This window comes from Megachile rotundata, chromosome 5, assembly GCF_050947335.1.
Source record: "Megachile rotundata isolate GNS110a chromosome 5, iyMegRotu1, whole genome shotgun sequence".
Taxonomy (NCBI): Eukaryota; Metazoa; Arthropoda; class Insecta; order Hymenoptera; family Megachilidae; genus Megachile; species Megachile rotundata.
In genome coordinates this window covers 19,109,230-19,129,780 of record NC_134987.1, presented here as the reverse complement: position 1 = coordinate 19,129,780, position 20,551 = coordinate 19,109,230, and the positions used below count along the sequence as shown (strand labels likewise).

The 20,551-nt window shown below is 41.4% G+C and overlaps 1 protein-coding gene across 4 annotated transcripts in view; it reads left to right on the top strand.

Moving 5' to 3' along the window:
- Positions 1-5,353: 5,353 nt before the first annotated feature.
- Ten-a (Teneurin-a transmembrane protein) overlaps positions 5,354-20,551 on the top strand; it is a 495,126-nt gene continuing 479,928 nt past the window's right edge. For 2 of the 4 annotated variants that reach the window (XM_076532164.1, XM_076532165.1), the window contains exon 1: positions 5,354-6,161. The gene's annotated coding sequence lies outside the window, so the exon portion shown is untranslated. The remainder of the gene's footprint in view (positions 6,162-20,551) is intronic. The other 2 variants (XM_076532166.1, XM_076532163.1) reach the window with 1 other exon arrangement.

Here is a 20,551-nt window from a genome sequence, read left to right as displayed (position 1 = left end):
TTTCCTCGATTTAGATAACTTTGACATAGATTGACAGATCGATGAAACGTTAACGAATCTAAATCTAATTCCAGTCAATCGAGTGGCAGACAGGTTGGAGGTGATGGACCCAAGTTGGATCTGATGCGTCAACGTCAAGACGGGGTTGGTTCGAATTCAGTGGGGCCAACCGGTATCGGAGGCTGTTCCAGGCGATTTGTGTTGTCTAGCCGACTCCTTGGGGATCGAAGCTCAGCCTGCCTAGAAATTCGTGCCGACCACCTTCGTCGAAATCGTATTTGGTGAAATCGGAGTTAATCTAGGTGACTTAGACCGCGACTCCCCTGCATTCTCGTTCAGCGCTCGATTAAATAGAAGCGGATTCAGCTCGGTGCAGAGAAGCAAAGATGCTTTGGTTTCTCTTAAATGGCCTCGGGGTCTGAAAAATAAAAACTTCGTGAAAGAAGTAGCGTAAGATGATCATTTACGTTTCTAAAATAACTAATTCTCGAATGATATTCGAATCAATTTTTCGCTAATAAATTTTTAGTAAAGTAAAAGTTCTTCAGTGGAAACATTTATTTATGATGCATTTTAAGCAGATAGAAGGGTAAAGCGTTTAAGAATGTTTGACCATTAACCTACAGTCTTTCAATACTTAAACTACCTTCATGAAGAAAAATCTTGTCCCTGCAGTCGTTTATTTATTCATTGCAATTACAAACTTGAATGAAGTCTGAAATTCTTGGATATTTCCACCGCATTTAACTTTTAGAGTTTTCTTCCGGAACATTGTCAAGTAATTACGCGATAAAATCACATTCATGGGAAAATTGTCAATTTTGTAGAAAGGAAGGGAACACGACCTTATTATTACTTTTAATAATATCAACCCGTATATACGTTTGTAAATGCATAATGTGCATAGCCGGAGGGCACAAAGGCGTTTCGAAATTAATTTTAAATATTACGACTAAAAGATTACGTCGTACCTTTTGATGCGTCGGGCCATTGATCGGTGGCTTCTACTCGAAGCGCAAAGATGGTCTGACCACAACACACGATACTACTTGTCGAAGTCCGACCACACAGAATGTTCGATGCCTCGAAGCTCTGTTCTCAAGAGGATTAATTGCAACGAATCACTAATTCATTGCCAATTAAGCGATTACAGCCGCCATTGTACTCTGCAAATAGAAAAAAGGCAAAACTTTTAAAAATTAAAAACGACTTCCAACAGGAAGTATCCGGTGAAATCAATACTCGCGCAAAAAGTTAAAAAAGGATCAGAATAATAAGGAGTACAACTTCAAATTAATCATATTATTTTTTAAATTAAGGAGAATTATACGTCGCTCAAGTTAAAGTAATTATTACATAAGCAGGTAAAATTTATATTTGAAGTTCCGGTCTCCGTATCAGGCTTTTGACGGAGACAGATTAGTGATTCGTTGCAATTAACAAGGTCGTGTACCTTTTCTTTTCACGAAATTACTACGGTTTCCTGGAAACGTGACTTTATCGAGCAATTCCTTGGAAGCCAAAGCCAGGCTATCACGATGAACGTGGCTGTCTCGTTACGCACGAAGTCTGCTCGATACACGAGCACGTGGCTTGATGCATTAGAATGATGCCAGGGTTCCCGTTTAGCTGGCCGCCATTCTACGCTCGTGCACGCTTCGGTGAAACGGCAAAGGTGTACACCTCTCGACGCGTACATCCTACAGGAATTAACGTTTCAACGTTACGTCATGCACGTGCTATCAGATACGCGTGCAGCTACGTTAATGGCCGATTAATTTCCTACTGTTTCACGGTGCGCGATGCCTTTTGTTCATCCAGTTTCACGCTAATTATCGAACACTCCGTGATTTTCAAATAGGCGCTATTTTTTTTTAATTCCAGTATGCTATTCGATTGCAATCTGTTCACGTAAATTTTAACGTTGCATGCCTCGTATTTTATTATAATTAGAAATAACGCGTTATAAAGTTTAAAGTAATTAAGTCAAGAAACAATTGCAACCTTATTGCATTTACAAGTGTTTTCAAATGCGTGGGGTAATTGCTGATTTTTTTATAAAGATGTACTTTAGCTTTCCTTGAAGTTTTGCACACAATGGAGGAGCTAAATAGCGGATGCTGCGTGATGGAAGATAAATTATTCAAAATCATTTCAAGTAATTTCGATTTGTCTAAAATCCAGGCTTAGATTCATTGATTCCATGCAAAGTTAATGCGATGGAATAGTCGATAAGAAAATGGATAACATTTAAATCGACAGAAGTTTAATACATTCGGAAAGTCTAGACTGTGTGAAAATTTAATTGAGTTAAATAGTAAAGAAAAAAAAAAGGAAATTTTAAAAAGGATTCGCTAAGTATGGGCTATGTTTTGGATCTTTTATTCTTCTCGACCTCGATTAATTTCTATGCTGCTAACTCCAAGTACCGCATTTTTAGATTTGAGAATTTTTGATCTTCGTTATGTTAGTAATGATATTAACGAAGTTATATCAACGCAATCTCTGGTTACAGATATTCGAAGGGTAACAAATAGCAAGTTGTCAGACCAAAAAGCAAAGATTTGTCCTCATGTTTGTGCGTGTCCTTTTTTCGTGTAAGCGGCTCTAAGAAGATAAAACTTGTAGGCAAAACTTAAAACTTTGATTCCACTTTCAGCCCCTCGGAGTTAAGATTTACCGGCGAACTTTAAGATCTAAAATTGTCAACTTTGGAGTAGAAACTAGTACACTTCTCTTCCCGATTCCTCTTCTTTTCTGTTTTCTAGCGATCGGAATAAATATATGAGATATGAAGGCGAGCGATATTTGTCCGCTTCCAATTTATAGCCATGTGATTTTCAAAGATAACGCAGCCGTAAAGCGTCAATGGTACGCTCATTAACATAATTGAAGAGTAATCTATTGTTGGTATTATAAACTATATGACGCCTTTCATCTCTTATTACTTAATTAATTAATTCATTATCCATCTATGTTGTTATCAAAGATTTAACGTTAAACCTTCTCGTATTAGTCTGTACTTTGACAAAGGGGGAATATAACTACCATTTTGTACTCGATTGTTTGCGTATGACGAGCCAATGAAGTATTAACACACGAAATGTCTACATTTAATCTGGGTCACGATTAATTCCATCAATCGATGTTCGAGGGTAAGCCGCTTGCTTCACGAAATTCTCAGTAATTGGTACACTGGAATTACCTATTCACCGCCGCCATAATACAGTAAACAAAGGGGACTGAAATATTATGGAAATTTTATATTTAATGCTCATAATTTCGGTTCGCTGCAAACGTGAGTTAGTTACATTTAATGTGTACATAAGTTATGTCACGAGTGCGACTATGAGGCAAGGAGTTAATCCCGAATCAAGATTATATAGGTTTACACGAATGTTCGTGCCGTGATCGTTCGCGATTTTCACGGTATTTTTCCATCTCACTTAATCCGATGAATCGCACGCTGTGTCGGGGTAAGTGACCGTGCAATCAATGTTTAAAGAGCCGATACTGGGGCGAAATGCAACGTCGAATTACAGATTACGAGTTTCAAGGGATAGAAAGAGAGAAGCACACGGTTGCGCACAGTTATATCTGTGTATTTCATTGACCTATGAATACCACATGGGGTTCCATGCATTAACGAAATGTAATGGCTCGACAGAAACGGCTATACCATTCACTTTGTCCGCAAACAAACTGTAACGCTAATGCGCCACGTTAGCTGGTATAATATGTCGAATAATCTAAACCAGAACGAGATTCGACAGTTGCTATTCTGCTCTTTACGTTGTGAAAATGAGGTACACTGTACAGCTGGCGCTATTTGAAACAAATGGTTCGCGAAAACTTTGTAAATTTTCGATGTTGTAATTTCAACAGCATCGAAACGGTGTTTTCGACATTTTATTTATGCAGTATCAACTTTTGCCGAAATTGCTCGTGATTATTTATCAAAGAATTCGATGAATTAGTTGGTAGATAAACGATTAAACATTTTATCTCTCCAGCCACGTAACTAGAGCGACTATTTACGAAAAATTCATAGTAGCAAACTCTCGATCGGACAAGGGTAAAAAGAGCGGTGTTTGAAAAAAATGACAAAGTTCGATAAAAAGCTCTGATAAAATGCGAAGACTCATTAATCTGTAGGTAATCCGGATTTCCTGTGAGTCACAAAGTTTAAATGAAATATATGAAGTGCAGTGCCATCGCGAAACGTGTTTTCCACGCATAATCGTTAATGGAACGACGATATTAATAAAGAAATTTATTCGAGTCGAATATAATTGAGAATTTAATTCCGGTGGAAATGACAGCTCCGATTCGATGAGAATTCCATCGACAAATGTACATATACGAGAAAGATATTTGATCTCAGATCCAACTCGACCACGGATTCGGAACTAGTCCGGATCTAACCCTGACCTAACCAGCTTCTAAATCAGATTAAACTCGGGCCTAACGCGAAGTTAACCCCAATGTCTTCGATAACTTTGGTTGGCTTACGGAAATGCAAGCATCTACGTGAAATATCTTGTTTCAGGATCAATGCAGTTAAATCGCGGTCCTCTTGAGAGAATCAATACGCTTTGGGCCCGAAGTTCAAAGAAAATTCCATCTACCAAATACGTACGTCATCTTTTGTCTCGGGTCTCGCAAACTTTAGCGGCGGTTCTGCCTCGACGCTGTAACAAAATTTGTAAAAACAGAGAGTTCTACTTCCCCAAAAGCATAGCTCCAACCGTTACACCGAAAGTCGATTCACGCTTCAAACGCTAGCGACGATTCGAGTAACCTTAACTTTCTGTGAACTCATGACCTCCCACTAAGACCGAAACGATCGTAGCAAGGTACACGCTGAAAATTCCGAGCAAAGCCACGGGAAAAAAAGAAGGAAAGCAAAGCAAAGCAAAGCAAGAAACACGTAGACGCGGAAAGAAGCAAGAAAAGCAAACAGCCGTGCAGTAAAGGAAGCAAACAAAGAGCGCACGTAGAGGAGAAACAACGAAATCTAGCTGAAAGAAGCGAGCAATAGTAGCGAAAGGAAGTAGTCGCAAGGTTTCTTCCATTGGAAGACTCGCGTGCGGAAGGCACGCGTCTCGTCGCGTCGCGATGCCAAAGCGAGAAAGAGACAGAGAAGGGTCCCTCTAAGGGCAAGAATAGAGCAGAATGGAGCAGAACGCGAGAGCCGCGTAGGTATACGTACACGGTGGCTGGCGTCTATATTTTATATCCTGTAGACGAGAAATGTCGCTAGGGCGCAGACTCGAGGCAATCGGGGTCGGTCGGCTCGCCAGTTACTTTTCGCGATCCACCGTGGCCGCTCTGTCGCGGCGCCAGGTGTACACAGTTCGGACGAGTAGTCAGTCCGAGGACGGGAAGGGACAAGGGTAGATCTACCGTGACCTACCGCGAGATCACGGATGGAACAGTCTCAGCGACGACGCCGCATCGAAACGTGTTCGCGACCCGCCAACTAGAGAAACGCGGGACGAGGTTGACGCCGAGCGGAAACGGAGACGGCGTTACCGATTCCGGCGCACAGCTTGCGCGCCGTTACCGAAGCGGTACCCAAGCTTGCTTGCGCGAACCGAACTGTGCCGCTCGGTCATCCCTGCCGAATCAGTCGAGAGCCATCGTGCCGAGTGTTTACGTCGTCGCTCGGACAAATTCGTTTTCGCGTTTCTTCTCTTTCCCTCCCTCGCGCGCTCATTCTCTCTCTCTCTTGCTCGGTCTCTCTCCTCGACGAGATCAGCTGAGAGAAGACCATCCTTCGTTCCGTAACGGGTCAGTGATACGTGCTCGCGTTTTTTTCTTCGTGTGTAACCCTGCAAAGGGGATGTTGTTTGTGAAGTGCGACGAGGATTGTTAATTTCGTCGTCTGACTTTGCTACGCCGCGTCGTAAACGCGCGCGAGTACCGGCCAGGATACGACCGCGTGGACTTTAACTCCGTGTTCGTTCCCTGAATGTTATCCGGTGCCAGATACGAGCGAGACCGTGTTCGAGGAGCTTACGAGCGTGGCATTGGTCGAGCTCGGTGGAACGTTAGTGCGGCAAAGTGACTTCCACAAAGTGCTACGACGACAAGACCATACAACCTCGCGACGTGATCGTCAGCATCAATGACAGGCGGAACCACGGCATCGAATTGAGGTAAGAGACGCGAGTCCTTCGGTTACGATGCTCTGTCAGAGATATCTCGTGTTTGTTCGTGGATCTCTTCGAGTCGAGAACCGATCGATTCGAAACCGTGTTATCCAAGCTTGTACGTGGGATTTAATTAGAGAGAACGGCTCCGTGCTGCCGCGTTAATCGGGGCAAATTTCGGGGAACGGAATTATTATTGACTGGAACGTCCCGCGAGTTACGTCTTGTCAGAGATGGAAAATCCGCTCGAGATGAAAGTCGTTCGAACGAATTTTCTCTCGTCACTGTCGAATTTTCGAGATCTTTCATCGATCGGGGTATTATATTGGCTGTTCATTTTGCTTCGTTCGTTGACGATTCTTTGCTACGTGCTCGTTCAATTACTTATCGGTATCCGGAGAATCGTGTCAGGTGTCTGCTTTGTATTTGCAATGTTTATTACGCAGGATAATCCATGAAACGTGAGGTGTAGCCGTTTAATCTTCTTAAGTTTAATTATACGGTATAGCATATTGAGAGTAGGAATTTTTTATCATCATGATACTTCTCGAGTATCGATGCTTACCCTTCGGACTGTTATTTATTGTTTTGCCTATAGATCGTGGATGCGTATACATCTTCACGGTACATTATTTCATTGAAGGTTATTGAACGTCTCGGAGAATAATAAGTAATGAAAATCCGAAATACTTAGCTCGTGAAACGGCACTCGTTCTGTTAATTAAATATATTTCGTGTTAATTAAAGCGTTCACGGTGGTTTTATAACCAGAACATCCGCGTATTTCGAGCGTTCTATTTAAAACGAACAAGATACGAATGTAAAAATGTCTACAATATGAAAACATCGAGTGATTCTGAATTATTGGGGACGTAATAAATTCTTTAACACCTTACCACAGTGGAAACAGCTGCATTTAGTAAATAAAGCAGCAAAATAGTCGGAACTCGAAATGTAACGATATTGTCAATACCAATGAAAATTTTATGTACTTATTTTTATCGGGCTACGTATTCTACTTTGCGGTACTTTTATATCGTTAAATCTAGTTTCGAATTTAGACATTTTTTTTGCAATAACATAAGGGGGTGGATGGTGTAGCTGGAACAAGTTGTGTCACATATGACAATAGTTTTCTCTGAATGTACAAACAAAAGATTGGTACGTTTGATAAAGTTTATGGTACACAGGCACGTTCACCGCGGTATTTGTTTAAACGTAATTGCCGATTAAATCGGTGACCTGTGTACGCGTTTGGGCCGCGTAGCCGATTAAATTAAGTTGCACGCTTTTAAAGCGGCGAACCACCGCGAAGCCGCTCATTACATCCTGCACGTGAACTTTTATCCAACCGCGGCCCCATGATCCGGTCATAAATGATCCGTTCACGTGACATCAACGGTAACCACGAGTTATTTGAATAATCGCTTTTATTACAGTATTCGCGGTCAATTTTCGTTGCCGTGTAATTCGACGTTACGCGATTATAAGTTAACCGGCCACTTTTAATCGCCATTAATATATTGACCAGCAATCGCCGCTAAATTGCGACGCGAAAACACATATACTTTTCTTAGCATCGAAATTAACGTTTATAGAGATTCATGTATTGCCGAGCGCGGGAAAAATAAAACCGTAAATCAGTTTATTGCCTCGTTCGTCGTTTATCGTGGCCAATATTGCGCGTAAAACATTTCTTCCTGCAAATCCGAAAGAAACATTTTATAGGTTTCTCGAAATTAAACGTTAACGAATCGAAAACTTTTAACTTTAAAGTCCGCTGTTTGAAATTCACGATGCACTTAAATCTACGTACTTATTAATCGCTGGAGCTTGCGCTCGAAGGATCGAACAATAAATGTCTCGGAAAAACGTACATTAAGAAATAGGATATGTTAGATGTGTTTTTGTTAGCGCGTTAACATAATGTCAGCTGAATGCGTGTTCGTTATACGGTAATAAAGAGCGTACACATTTTATCGAAGCAAATAAAATGGGAAACCGGAAAGTATCTGAAGGCCCTAGAAAAATTTCATGTTAGCAACATAATATATTCGACGAAGACGAACGAGCTGCAAGGTTGACGTAACATCCCCGTGGATGGATGCACTTTCTACTCGCTTTTGTCGGTTGTTTTTCAAGAAACGTCGCTAACTGGAGGGCCAGTGAACTCTCCTGCGAAACTTAAGTGTCGCGTCGTCGTTATTTACAGTTTTTATCAAAAGTTTTCAGTACCTCTGACCCGTTCGCGCGATTATTCCACCGAGAGAAGATTAAATGTACAAATATAATAGAAATTAACTGTGCTCGAGATACTTGAAGTTTCCACGGCGGTTCTGCTTCGTATTTCCATAATTGAGAGGAAAGTGCAAACAGCACTATTTTAAACTACCAGGGAATCACGGGCATCCCGGGGAAGTTTCAAACGATGAAAAGGTACTATTCTCGTGACATTTAAAACTAATTATACTGGCCATTAATATCATAATTAAAAGTGTTCGTTATTTCACGAAATCGACAATTATAATCTTCAGAGTTATGAACGGCCGCGAATAACGAGATAAATTTATATTAATTAGAGTAACCTCAACTTCGATATAATGCAACGAGAAATCTAAAGGTACGCATTGATTTCATATGGAACTATCAAAGGGACATAAAGTACAGGGGTTATTATCATATAATGCGTAATGAAATTTTTCGCTTGACTTTTAGCGTATTAAATGGAAGTAATGTTTCTGTATTACTGGCGTGTTTATCAAACCATTACTCACTGTTTGCAGAATTCCGCGGGTTACATTTTGCTACGCTGTTCCAATTTGAATTTATGTCACTCCGTATAATGAATGCACAAAGTGTAGAAATACAAAATATTGTCACACGCGTACGATCTCTCGACAGTTACGCGTTACAATCATTCGGTCGTAGCAATTAATAATTTCGGATTTCCAATATCTCTCCCAACCTTCACCCTTTTCTTTCGGTCTAAAATATCAGTTCTTCTCCGTTCGCGATAATCGATTCCCATCGATTTCATTGAAAAGACACGGAAACGTAGCCACGCGAGTTTTCAATTCCACTGAAAAGAAGAATTTCTAAGCGTTCTCCGGCGATCACGCAACAGCTGGCAAACGTAGGAATCGTAAATTTTCAGATGACTGGCATCGAAACGGAGACTCGATCGACGATCGTTCGCATGATCGATCATCTGCGTCGTTTGCGCTCTGATTTTCCCGTAAAACGGTCAACTTCTTAACTAAACCACGGTCTGTTGTCACTTCTCGTAGCCACACAAACATCCCGGGAGGTATCTCCGTAACCGTGAATGCTGCTCGTCCACCTGTATGCGTACACGCGCCACTAACTACAGTCCTATGCAAATATGCTGAAAGCATACCCGGAACGTTCGCGGAGTTTTAACGCGCTACTTAACCGTGTGTTACGTGCGCCGACAGATCGATTTACCTCTACCCGCCTTGCCGTACAACTTTCCGCTTGTTCGTTACCTTCCATTTCTGCACGATCTACGATCTGTCTATTAAATTTCATTGTTACACCCTGGGTCATCAGCCGCTCGACTACGTTCAAATTCTGGATTTCTATATAGACGTCTAATGTCTTTTGAATAAGGCACTTCAGCTACAATACCTTTTACCATTAGATTACCAATTGAACTTCTTTTACGAAAATTTTTTTATACGCGTTGTACAGGGTATTTCGATCGAGTAGAACGTGCAAATTCTTTTTATCGTTGCTAAAGACAGGAAAAAATTCCAGCGGATCGTATGGTTTCAGAATTATTTTGACAGGAATACAAGTTGGACCTAAGTGATACACCCTGCATACTAACGCAATTAAAGTGAATAAATTTGTGTAATGCACAATGACAATATTTTTATTGAATTTACGGTAAAAAGTGATCCGGTAGTCCGTACGTTATGAAATTTTGTTATACTTGAATTGGTTGGTTGATAGTTAATTTGCATTCACTCGCCGATTTCAATCGAGTAAATTCAATTTGAAGCGATTTATCGCATATGAATGCATGGCGAGATTACAGATCATCGCTTGTACGATGTTAGTACAATGGAAGTGCTTTTTATGCTTCATAAAGTTCCACGTGTTTATTCGAGCGTCGATGTTCTTTGCAGAATTGGCATAGCAAAACGCGTAAATAACGCTGCTGTTCATTTCTTCTCAATAATTAATTTTCCAGCGACTTTAAAATTAAAACGCGTCGGATCGGAGGTAAAGAATTTTCATTCCGAGCGATATGTTCATTGCTCTCTCGTGTGTACAATGCAGCTTAATAAGCGAGAAATTCAAGCTACAAAATATGAAGTCAAATGCAGAACATATTAAAAAGACGCGGATTATCAAAGTACCGTTATATCGTATTAAATATCGGAATAACGTTAAACAAATTTCTGTTTTATCGATTTACGTTTCGCGTTTGTTATCCGGCACTCGCGAGCTGCTTTATATTATTGAACTGGCTTCTTGCACGTTTCGTTAGTAGCGGATAGTCTGGTCGTGCTTGAATTTCCGCGAATATTGGAGGAAAATTCGTTGGAAGGGAAAAGTAATTATGGCTGGTGGTAGTGGGTCAAGTATGACACTAAGTGAAACATGAAAGCGGTTGTTACGCCGAGGTGGGATTCTCTTTTTTTCTGGAATTAGTGATCTCTTCGGAGGAACTACCGCATTCGCACACTCTTTGCTCAGTCTCGGAATGTCTTTTATAATTCAAATGAAATTCCTCCTCTTGAATAGTTCTGGAAAATTCATGGAGCTTTTTCCAAGCGTTTATTCGTCATTATTAACGTAAGGAATCATTTGCGCGGATGTTATTTCGTTTACGGGAAAGCGAGTTATGGGGTCAATGCAGTTTTTATCGTATTCGAATATTTATTCTCTTTCTGTCAAAAAATGTGACGATAGTATTGTTGATGCAACGGTAACGTTTTCAATCCCGTAGGTTATTGGGGCTACGAATTTAATTTAATATAACAATGTATGTATGGAGAGTAATAGACAAATTACTTTAATAATAGTAACTTGACGCTACCCATCGAATTCACATGTCGGGCTAAAACGAATATTTCTACCGTGGAACGAAACACGATGCGATATCATAGATTATCACTGACAGTCAGTTTTTCGAGTTTAATTTAACAGATAGATCACGAAATGAAGAAAAAACAAAAAAATCGGTATAGCGTTGATATTCTATTAGCAATAACAAATCGACGCTGACGCTTCAAATTCATGGTACAGCGTGTCGCGCTAAACACGGATATTTCTACTGCAAAATGCGACGCACTAAAGTTTTTAATCCCATAGCTTATCGCTAGCCCGCACAAATTTAAATCAGTATTTGTTCTATAACGTGTTATATTTGGACACATGCTTCCAAATACCTAGATCCATATATCACTGCACCCCGATGTCCCTAATCCTTTGAACACGATACATATCACTAAACTTGTTTAGCGTACAAAAACTTTCCTGTTGCCTTTCTTATGCCAATGAACCAAAGTAGAAAGAAAACGACGAAAATCCTCTTTTAAACGTTATCTCTCCGCATTGACAAGTCCGATAACTGACTGGTATTCTGATCGCGCTTCAACACGATATCGCGTTTCCTAACCCGTAATGTATACAAGATGCGTGTGTGTATACGTATCGTATGAATGTGTCCAGGTGAATGTATCGCGACGTAAAGAAGGGAAGCGACTGGATAGGTAGCTGGGGGTGTAACAAATAACGCCCTCACTTATCTGAGTCATGCACTTTTCAGTGACAAGGGCGTATGATTTATCGCCTACAAGGCTGCTACAATGAGTCCAGGACGTGTTAAACTGACCGCGTTCATCATTAAAATTAATGGGTATTGGATATCGGCCGCATGACCGGGCGAAAGGGATGCGGGGATAAACGGGACACAAAATAGAGAGGCAGAGTCGAGCGTGAAAAGGCGTTGCAATCGTTTAACCCCTTCAGCTATTTTCGTTCCATAATAATACATTATATTTATTAAAAAATATTATACCTTTGCAAAGAGTCTTTTCAACCCTTCGTGCGTTTTTGAAACGTACCGAAAAAGAAACCGTAATAGAATTTTAACAGAACATGGACATGTTGCATAATGATATTTTCGAGATATCAGGTTAGGAGTATATTCAAGTGCTTTATTTAATGCACGTTTCGCGTTTATTTTACAATGCAGTGACCTCGATATAATACGAATTCGGAAGAGATATTCGTAAGAAGCCTCGAAGAGTTGCCGCAATTTCGTACGATCGAATTAAACAAGATAACCGGAATCTTTCTTGCCGAAAATCGTTTGAACCCGTAATCGCGTAACCTCTGTTTCGTGAATTTCGATCGTGGCCCCGATCAAGCCAGGCCGGCTTATTTGAATGCGATCTTCGCGCGGCGTTTGAATAAAATTCACCTTCGTCGTCGGAAGATCGATACAGGAACGTCCCTTCGCTGAATTTTAACCGAGCCAACGGGCGACCGAGTCGAGTTGAAATTCCTAATACGCGCCGGATGTAAAACTTGCCAGAGGTTCGTGTAAAAAGCACTTTCATGCTCGGCCGTGGAGTTGCGCTGGCACAATACGTTTCACGAGATAATTTGCACCGGCGAGGCTCGTCCGTCCGTCCATCCGGTTCTCAATCGTACGAGCATCTCAGGTGTTTAGCGTTTAGCATCGCGAAATTGTTCCGGTACCGGGGCCCATTGTGCACGGCGAATATGAAACGTGTTAAACTAACCGCCAACATCCATTAAAATTAATGGGTATTGAATAGCGGAGATGGCCCAGCGAGATGGGCTCTACGAGATGGGAAGTCGAATGAAGTGCTACATCGTCGGCATACCGACGCTTCGCTCGTGAATCACTGAAACCTTTCAGTCGCCGATACAAACTGCCCCCGATCGGGCAAAAAACCGAACCGTCGAAAGGAGCCGAAGAGGACAACCTGCAGATGCATTCGATACCGTTCCACAAGTACATATTCCGGCACGTGATAATCTCAAATTGATATATGTCTACAACTAAGGATACCATACAGATTTACAAATTTATAGATACTGGAATACAGAAGTGTATATGGTTACACAAAGAATATGTGCAGTGACACATCGATCTCTCCATTCAAATGAATTCGAAATGGAAATATGTTAATGGCTTTCTATGTATGTTACTGTTTAAACATTCATACGATAACTTACACACGATCACTTACGACTCGTACATTAAGAACACTACCCCTAATACTCCTAATATTTTCAACAGTAGAATTCTACTATTTTTCGATTATATTATTTATCATTTTATCTTATCGTTTATGAAAAGATGGAGTCAAAAATATCTGTGCACATCTTAGTGATTAACGAACCATACCAGATATGCCCCAGGCGCAGCGCGCTAGCGCGATATTCCGGCAAACTTCCGCCATTTCCACGGGATTAATACAATTCCGGGGAACTTTAACAATCCACAGCAACTAGCTAAACTAAACAGATTTCGTTGCGCGAGGAAACGTCAATTCTGACGTATGCGTTTGATTTGAACAACTTGTATACACTAATACAGGCTTACACCGTTCGTACCCGTAACTGACGGCTTGACGTTTGCACGCTGATGTGTACTGATTTTGGATTTCCAACAGTAAAGAGAGAGAGTAAGGGGGAAAGAGAGACGGGGGAGGCGTATATTCCCCCACGTCACGGCTAATGAGGAAATCATGCCTCGTACAATTAATCCCGGACGAGTTGAAATCGTTTCGACGAAACACCCTCAATTACCGGCGCGATATCGCGAAGACGATCGACTGAGCGGAACTGTGTGCATCCTTCTTCCAATGCTCCCCTTAATTGATGACAGCTTGAACGCCTTTTGCTGCCACTGCATTTAATACTTCTAGTTCTACTTGCATGATTATGTCCGTAATCTAAACGGTGCATGAATGTGTTCGTCGAAACGTATCATTTTAAATCTACTAGATTTCTATATGTCTACATTCCTATACTGATTGATGTGTAACTAACTCTGTGTCATTAAATCTTTATATTAGTAACATCAAACAAAAGGAATTCTGTAACATGTAAAGTTTGGATATAGAGACTAGAACTGGGAATAAAGACGTTAGAAAATGAAGAAATTGTTTAATTCAGGAATTAAATTGAGGTATTTCTCGCGGTTCTATGCAGGACAATACGAACGTCACTTATTTTCGCGTAATAACCATCCATCAGCGAACCAAGTCGGCTTTCTTTGCCAAGGAAGAAAAGAGGTCGCGTGTTTGCCGGTCGATCGATCCCGCGAATATTACCGAATAGATTCGCCACGAATGAACACGCAGACTTTATCAGTTGGCAAGTTTTATCCTTCTTAGGATCGATGGAAAAACGGTGACTCAGGATGAGCTCGTTTTATCCCGAATGATTTTCCGCTCGTTGACGCTTAACGAACACTTTTGTTGTTTCGTGTCCGGCTCTCGATATTTGCCGCGGCCAAAGGTGATGCGCTTATTTCCTCGTAAGTCTCTCGGTGGTGACTCGTATGACACCGTACCACGGTGTGAGCATAACTCTTGGGTATGTAGGCCAGCAGAGAGGTGGAGGTGTCCTGACTTCCGAGAGGATAAATCACCGTGCGAGCACGCGCGCGATAAATCCGCCTGTTTTGCATCGGCCGCAGAAGTTGAACAGTTTTCGACTCATTCTCGGTTTTTCCTCGATTCATCTGCTATTTTTCTCCGGGCATAAATCGTCGATCGATTCACTGAGTGTTCGATGAAATTTCAGCCTCCCATCGCTCTTCCTATCTTATTTTTCAACCCTTAAATATTCGAATTTATCGTTTAACGATGTATCTTTGTTTTTCTCGTATCATCGACATCTAACTAGATATGTTAAATAAAATTAAAATTTGAAATTTTATTACGTTGGAAAAATAATACTGAAATTTGTAAGCAAGAAAGAAAGTGTTTCAACATTTCGGGCGAATCCGCGTATACGGGTTCTGTAAATGTGATCGATCGACCTGGGCCATGTACTCATATGCGCCTTTAGCGTATATCTTCATATTCTGGACACATGCAGGCTGTTCCATGTGACGGTAGATTCCATGGGTAGCTTTAAGTGAGAAATGTTGTAACAATGTGTAGCTGATTCGCATTCCATGCCGAGATATAATAATTCAGCACTTAACTTCTGAAGCGAAGGATTTGCACATATTGAAAAATAATACCCGAAGCAATGATCTAAAGAACCATTTAGAAAGTGGAAATGAAATAGAGCCTTACGTTCAAATCGACGCTTCAGAAAATTGAAATAGGAAGATATAAATTTGATGAAAATCGTCGCTGGAGGAACGGTTCGAAATTCAGAAAATTACAATAGTAAAAAGGCAAAAAGTTTCAATTATTTTTAGAAGGTCAATTTGAAATTTAGGTTATGGAATTTAAAATTGATCGAATGAATTTTGCTTTTGGTTTCCCTAAGTTTAATTACCGATTACGAAACTTCGTTAGCTCGAGAGTATAATAAAGAGTGTCACAGTAGAATTCGTTTCCTTCGTGCACAAAGGCAAAGAATGCGTCGAGAGACTCGGCGGAAGTAACTTTTCCTCCAAAACAGGCTATTAATCGTGAATGAATTATTGTTGTGCTAGCAGGCGCAATGGTCGGCCATAATTTCGATTCATTTTGGCAAAGCAGCGCCTGGTGCACGAGAGGCATGTGAAATTTATGCGTGGATTATGTAATAGTTTCGGCTGTCACGTGCATATCAATCGAGTTCGTGCAACCGGTTAAATATTAATCGACGAAAGTGCTTCCCTTTTCGTTCTACACCAGAATAAACATCGTGCGCCAAAGTTTTTCGAATTTTTTCCAACGAAAACATCGATACTCGATACCGTTTGAATTCATAGTGTCCAACAGGGGACTCGAATACGACCCAACAAACAGTGCAGAGTTTCGATAACAATTTATCACGTGGACTTCAGTAGCGAGTAATTTATTTCGGTTTAGCATTAGTTATCCGAGTGTATCGCCGCGTTATGTACACACGGGATACCAGTTTATTCGGTAGAATCAGCATGCTGCTATATCGCGTTGATTAGTATACTCAGCCTGTAATCGTACTTGTTAATTATCGGTTAGCTGTCGATTTTCTTGTATAAATTGCATCCATCGTACATACAACGGGTAAACGTGTTCATTTCCGGCCGAATCGGATTTAGAGAAAATTAGAGTACCGGTTAATTGCTGGTTTCGGACAGCAGGTTGACGTATTTTCTAACGGGTCAGATATCGAATGCTTTTAAGCTACGCAACACGAAAAGTAAAGTTACAATCGGTATACTGGAAATTTTCGTTTTAAATAAAACATGTCCAGGGATGGAAATAAGACGAAGCTCCGATCCAATTAAGTTTCAGTCTGAAATACCCTTTTGTCTAATAAACGAGGCTTCGACTTGAATTTGACAGCTTCCATTTGAATACCGCCGTCTAATTTCCTCCTGTTAACTCTGTTCTAATATTGCGCTTGACGTGTATACTTATTTTAATCGGTATCATTCACAGTATTCTGGTTATGTAAGTCTCTTGAAATATCTAACGTTAATATAAAGCTGTCAGCCATTTCTGTCGAGAGTCTTCCTTGTTTTATCATTGTCAATTTATCAAGACTCGATGTTATTCTACAAGATCTTGACATTTTTTGGGTGGATTATTCATGTTACAAGTGAACATAGTAGAATTTCATATAAACGCGTATCAAGAGCATCTTTAATCAACGAGAAGATCTTCCCTCGACCACCGTTCGTAATTATGGATGTTCGAAAAATATGATTTACCTTGGACGAGCCGTGAGCTAGCTCCCTTCTTTTACCGCTTAATTTCATCGAGTATCCGGGAAACCAGGCAAGCGTATCGCAAATAAAAATCTATACGTGGAAGTTGCTCCACGTACGCTCGACAATAAGGTTACAAGAACGGAAGATAATCGAATCAATGAACGGAACTTAATTGGACAGTAATTGGACTGGGTGTAGCAATATCGGCGCGGTGTACCAAGGTGGATGGACACACAGAAAAGCTGGCCTGGAATAACGTCAGAAATGACAAAGTTTGCCCACGGTAACGTTCCTTTCTGGCTGGTTCGCGATCTCGATAACGTTATAGTCCTTCCAGACGGCAGCCATTAATTCAAACTCTAATCTCCAACGTAGTTTCCATACTTTTACACTGATCCTCAAATTGCCGATTACTCCATACGAAGCTAGCGTTCATTTTGCTAGAGGGAAAGGCAGATTCCCCCGGCAAACGCGAATTTGTCATAGCATCTATTTTATATCATGACCCACTTTGGAAGCTGCTTAAAAATCATCTATAAATTATGCAGACATTTTTACCATGCGATATTAAGTGGTCTTTCCTCCGCCTAATGCCCTCATTCGTATGCAACGAGCATGGAAAAAAATTCTGAAACAGAGGATCTTTAGGGACGAAAACACGTTGCGGCCAAAATGTTCGACAATGTTTCAACGAGTAGAGTTGGAATTCTCAATTTAGGACTTTAATAAATTGCTAAAGTTATATAGGTATTGGCAGGAGTAAATGAAAATTTAAATAAAGCTGTTCGTCGTAGCGAAGTATTTCGCTCGCTACGTAATATACGTAACACAGAAGCCTTCCGACCGTTAAAACGAAAGTCGAAATTAAATGGTAAAATTCAGGTAGCATCGAGCATTTTCGAGCGAAGCGTCGTTATCAAATTCGTCCTCGATTTGAAATTCTGGGTCCAGCGTCGTTCAATTATTCGGTCCGATAAAAAATTACTTTTGCCGGGTCGAGGACGAAAAGAGCTCTCTAGTCGACCCAGTGACGAAATCGAGCACGAAAGTCCGGAATTGTAGAAACAGGAATCACGTTAACGTTGTCCACGATAAGACGGAGGCTTGCTCTCGTTATTCGAGTCACACACGGTAAGATAACGCTTTTCTCCTTTCGGAGAGGAGCGACGTGTCTTTCCTCTTTTCCTTGGTTTCCTGTCCACCGGGACCTCGTAAACCCGCTTTCGTAATAATCCGTAGCCTGCCCACCTTCGTACTCCCTACGTCTTCTTTTTCCTTTCTCGTCGTTTCCGTGCCGTTTCCTGCATCCAGTCGGCAGTCACCTCGAAATTCTCAAACGAGAAGCTGCGATCGTTGCGAGCAGACACGCGAATCGCGCGAAAACACAAGTTTGCAAAACGTCGGGCTGAAAGGATGGTTCGTTTCGTTCGACGTTCGCCGAGTCCGAGCAACATGCAAAACTTGACGCACGTACGAGTCGAGGCGTGTAGACGCGTGTAGTCAAGAATTGGCGAAAGTTCCTCGTACCTTAGTCACGTTGGTCGGACTGAAATTGCATCCTTTGACGATCGCGTGCAAGCTTCCCAAGAAAAAGTTGGCGAAATGAGCAGGAACGACCGAGTCGGATGCGCGGTGCCGAGCTCTCCTTTCTGCGACTTCGTTTTTCCACGATTTCCGGCTGACTTTCGTCGAAATTCCCTCCCTCTTGGATGCAGCTTTCTCTACTTTTTTCTCGTCCGGGAAGCCGAAATTTCAAAGGACGCCTAATCTGCCTGGTAGTTTTCTTCGATTCGCGGGCAGGATCGTTTGGATCGAGTCGGTTTTCGGAACTTCTTCGTTTTTCGAACCCCTGTCGCGATCCGAAATTTCTTTTCTACCGATTCTCAAATGGAGAAATCAAAATTAAAATCTGTTCGGGATGATCGCGCGGAACCACTCGGGTCGAACGTAACTCAACCTACAGAATGGATTAATAATTTCAGATAGCCGCAGCCTGGTGGGCGCGAATATAACGTTCGAATAATTACAGAGATGCCTATAGGTGCATATTTCAGCGGCGAACAAACGTCAAAATGCACCGCTGGGCACACGCCAAAGTGAGAACGGCAAGGATATATGCACGCATCGGTGGCGGGGTCAAGAGAGGGAAACTATACGTTGCGCATAACGCTGGGGTCCATTTTCCATTATATTCCGATGAAATATAAACTGTGCCGTAAATAACAATCCTTTATACCGAACAGTGGGCGCACATCACGGGCACACACCCAGCTCTCGGTTATGCGGCCGCGATCAAAAGATACGCATGAACCGTTTCGTAATGCATTAGACCAACTGAAAATACGTGTCAACGTATTTCGAGCAATTAACGTTAGATCATTTCGACGATCGATACAATTCCAGGAAAGATTTTGATAACTAACCCGATCTAGTTCCCGCTTCGAATATTCTGCTCTGCCGCCAGATACGTTCAGAGATTGTACTTTATGCTACAATTTCTGTACCAGAGATATTAATCTGTACTCGCGGTTACTGAAATTTGCGGTGTTTGCTGAACGGCACATTTTATGGACGCGGTTGTGATTCAGCTGTGTATAGTTGCACGAATTATTAAGGATTACGATCAATATTATTCGTAACCGCGTTTACGTAACGTTCCTCCCATCTTTCGCGGACATAAAAAACACTCACGGGTGTTATTTCGAAACTGGGTGGTTCGTGGATGTAAGCGTCTATACATAAGTAAGAGGAAAGTTAGCGGGTAGCCGTCTGGTTTCGTAAAAGCTAGCTAAATTTTTTCGTGGTCAGCACTGGCCTGATGCTGTGCTGTCCACAGTAGGAGGCACTCATAGGCTCCTGGGACACTTAGGGGATCCTACTCTATGGCAAGTGTGTGTCAGCAAGCGTATATGCATAAAAGGAGAGTGAGCGGAGCAGAAAGCTCTCTGCTTCTGTAAAAGTTCCCTAAAGACTTCCGTGAACACCGACCTAGCGGATAAGTGGCTGACTGCGAAAGTTCAACATTTAAATTCGACTCTTACTACCTTTCTTTTTGCGAATCGTATGAGGCTTCTTAATTTCGCCTGTCTACACACTCTTTACCCTACCGTATTTATCATGCGATTAATTTCATAAAAGCACAGGTTCTTAAATTAAATAAACAAGTCTTAAATAGCACGAATTTTCTTCAACAATTATTTCAATCGATTTTCGGGAATGAGGTAATTTATTTTAAAAGAAGTTTACGCCGTTCCTTGTAGCGATGACAAGAGAAAAACTGTTGAAACGCAATCAGATTCCCGAAAGCGCGAATTTATTGCGTTCACCGTGAAAACTCAATGCCGGTCCCCGATACACAGAGTCGTGAAAAATAGCGATAGTGATTGATCCATCGGCTACCTCATCCACCGACCGTTTCGTAATTATGCAAATCTCTTCTCTCGTTCCCAACGTGCCCACGTTTTTCTTCGTTCGGCGTGAATGTGTTTGCGAGATCGGTACCTGATATGCATTTTCGAAC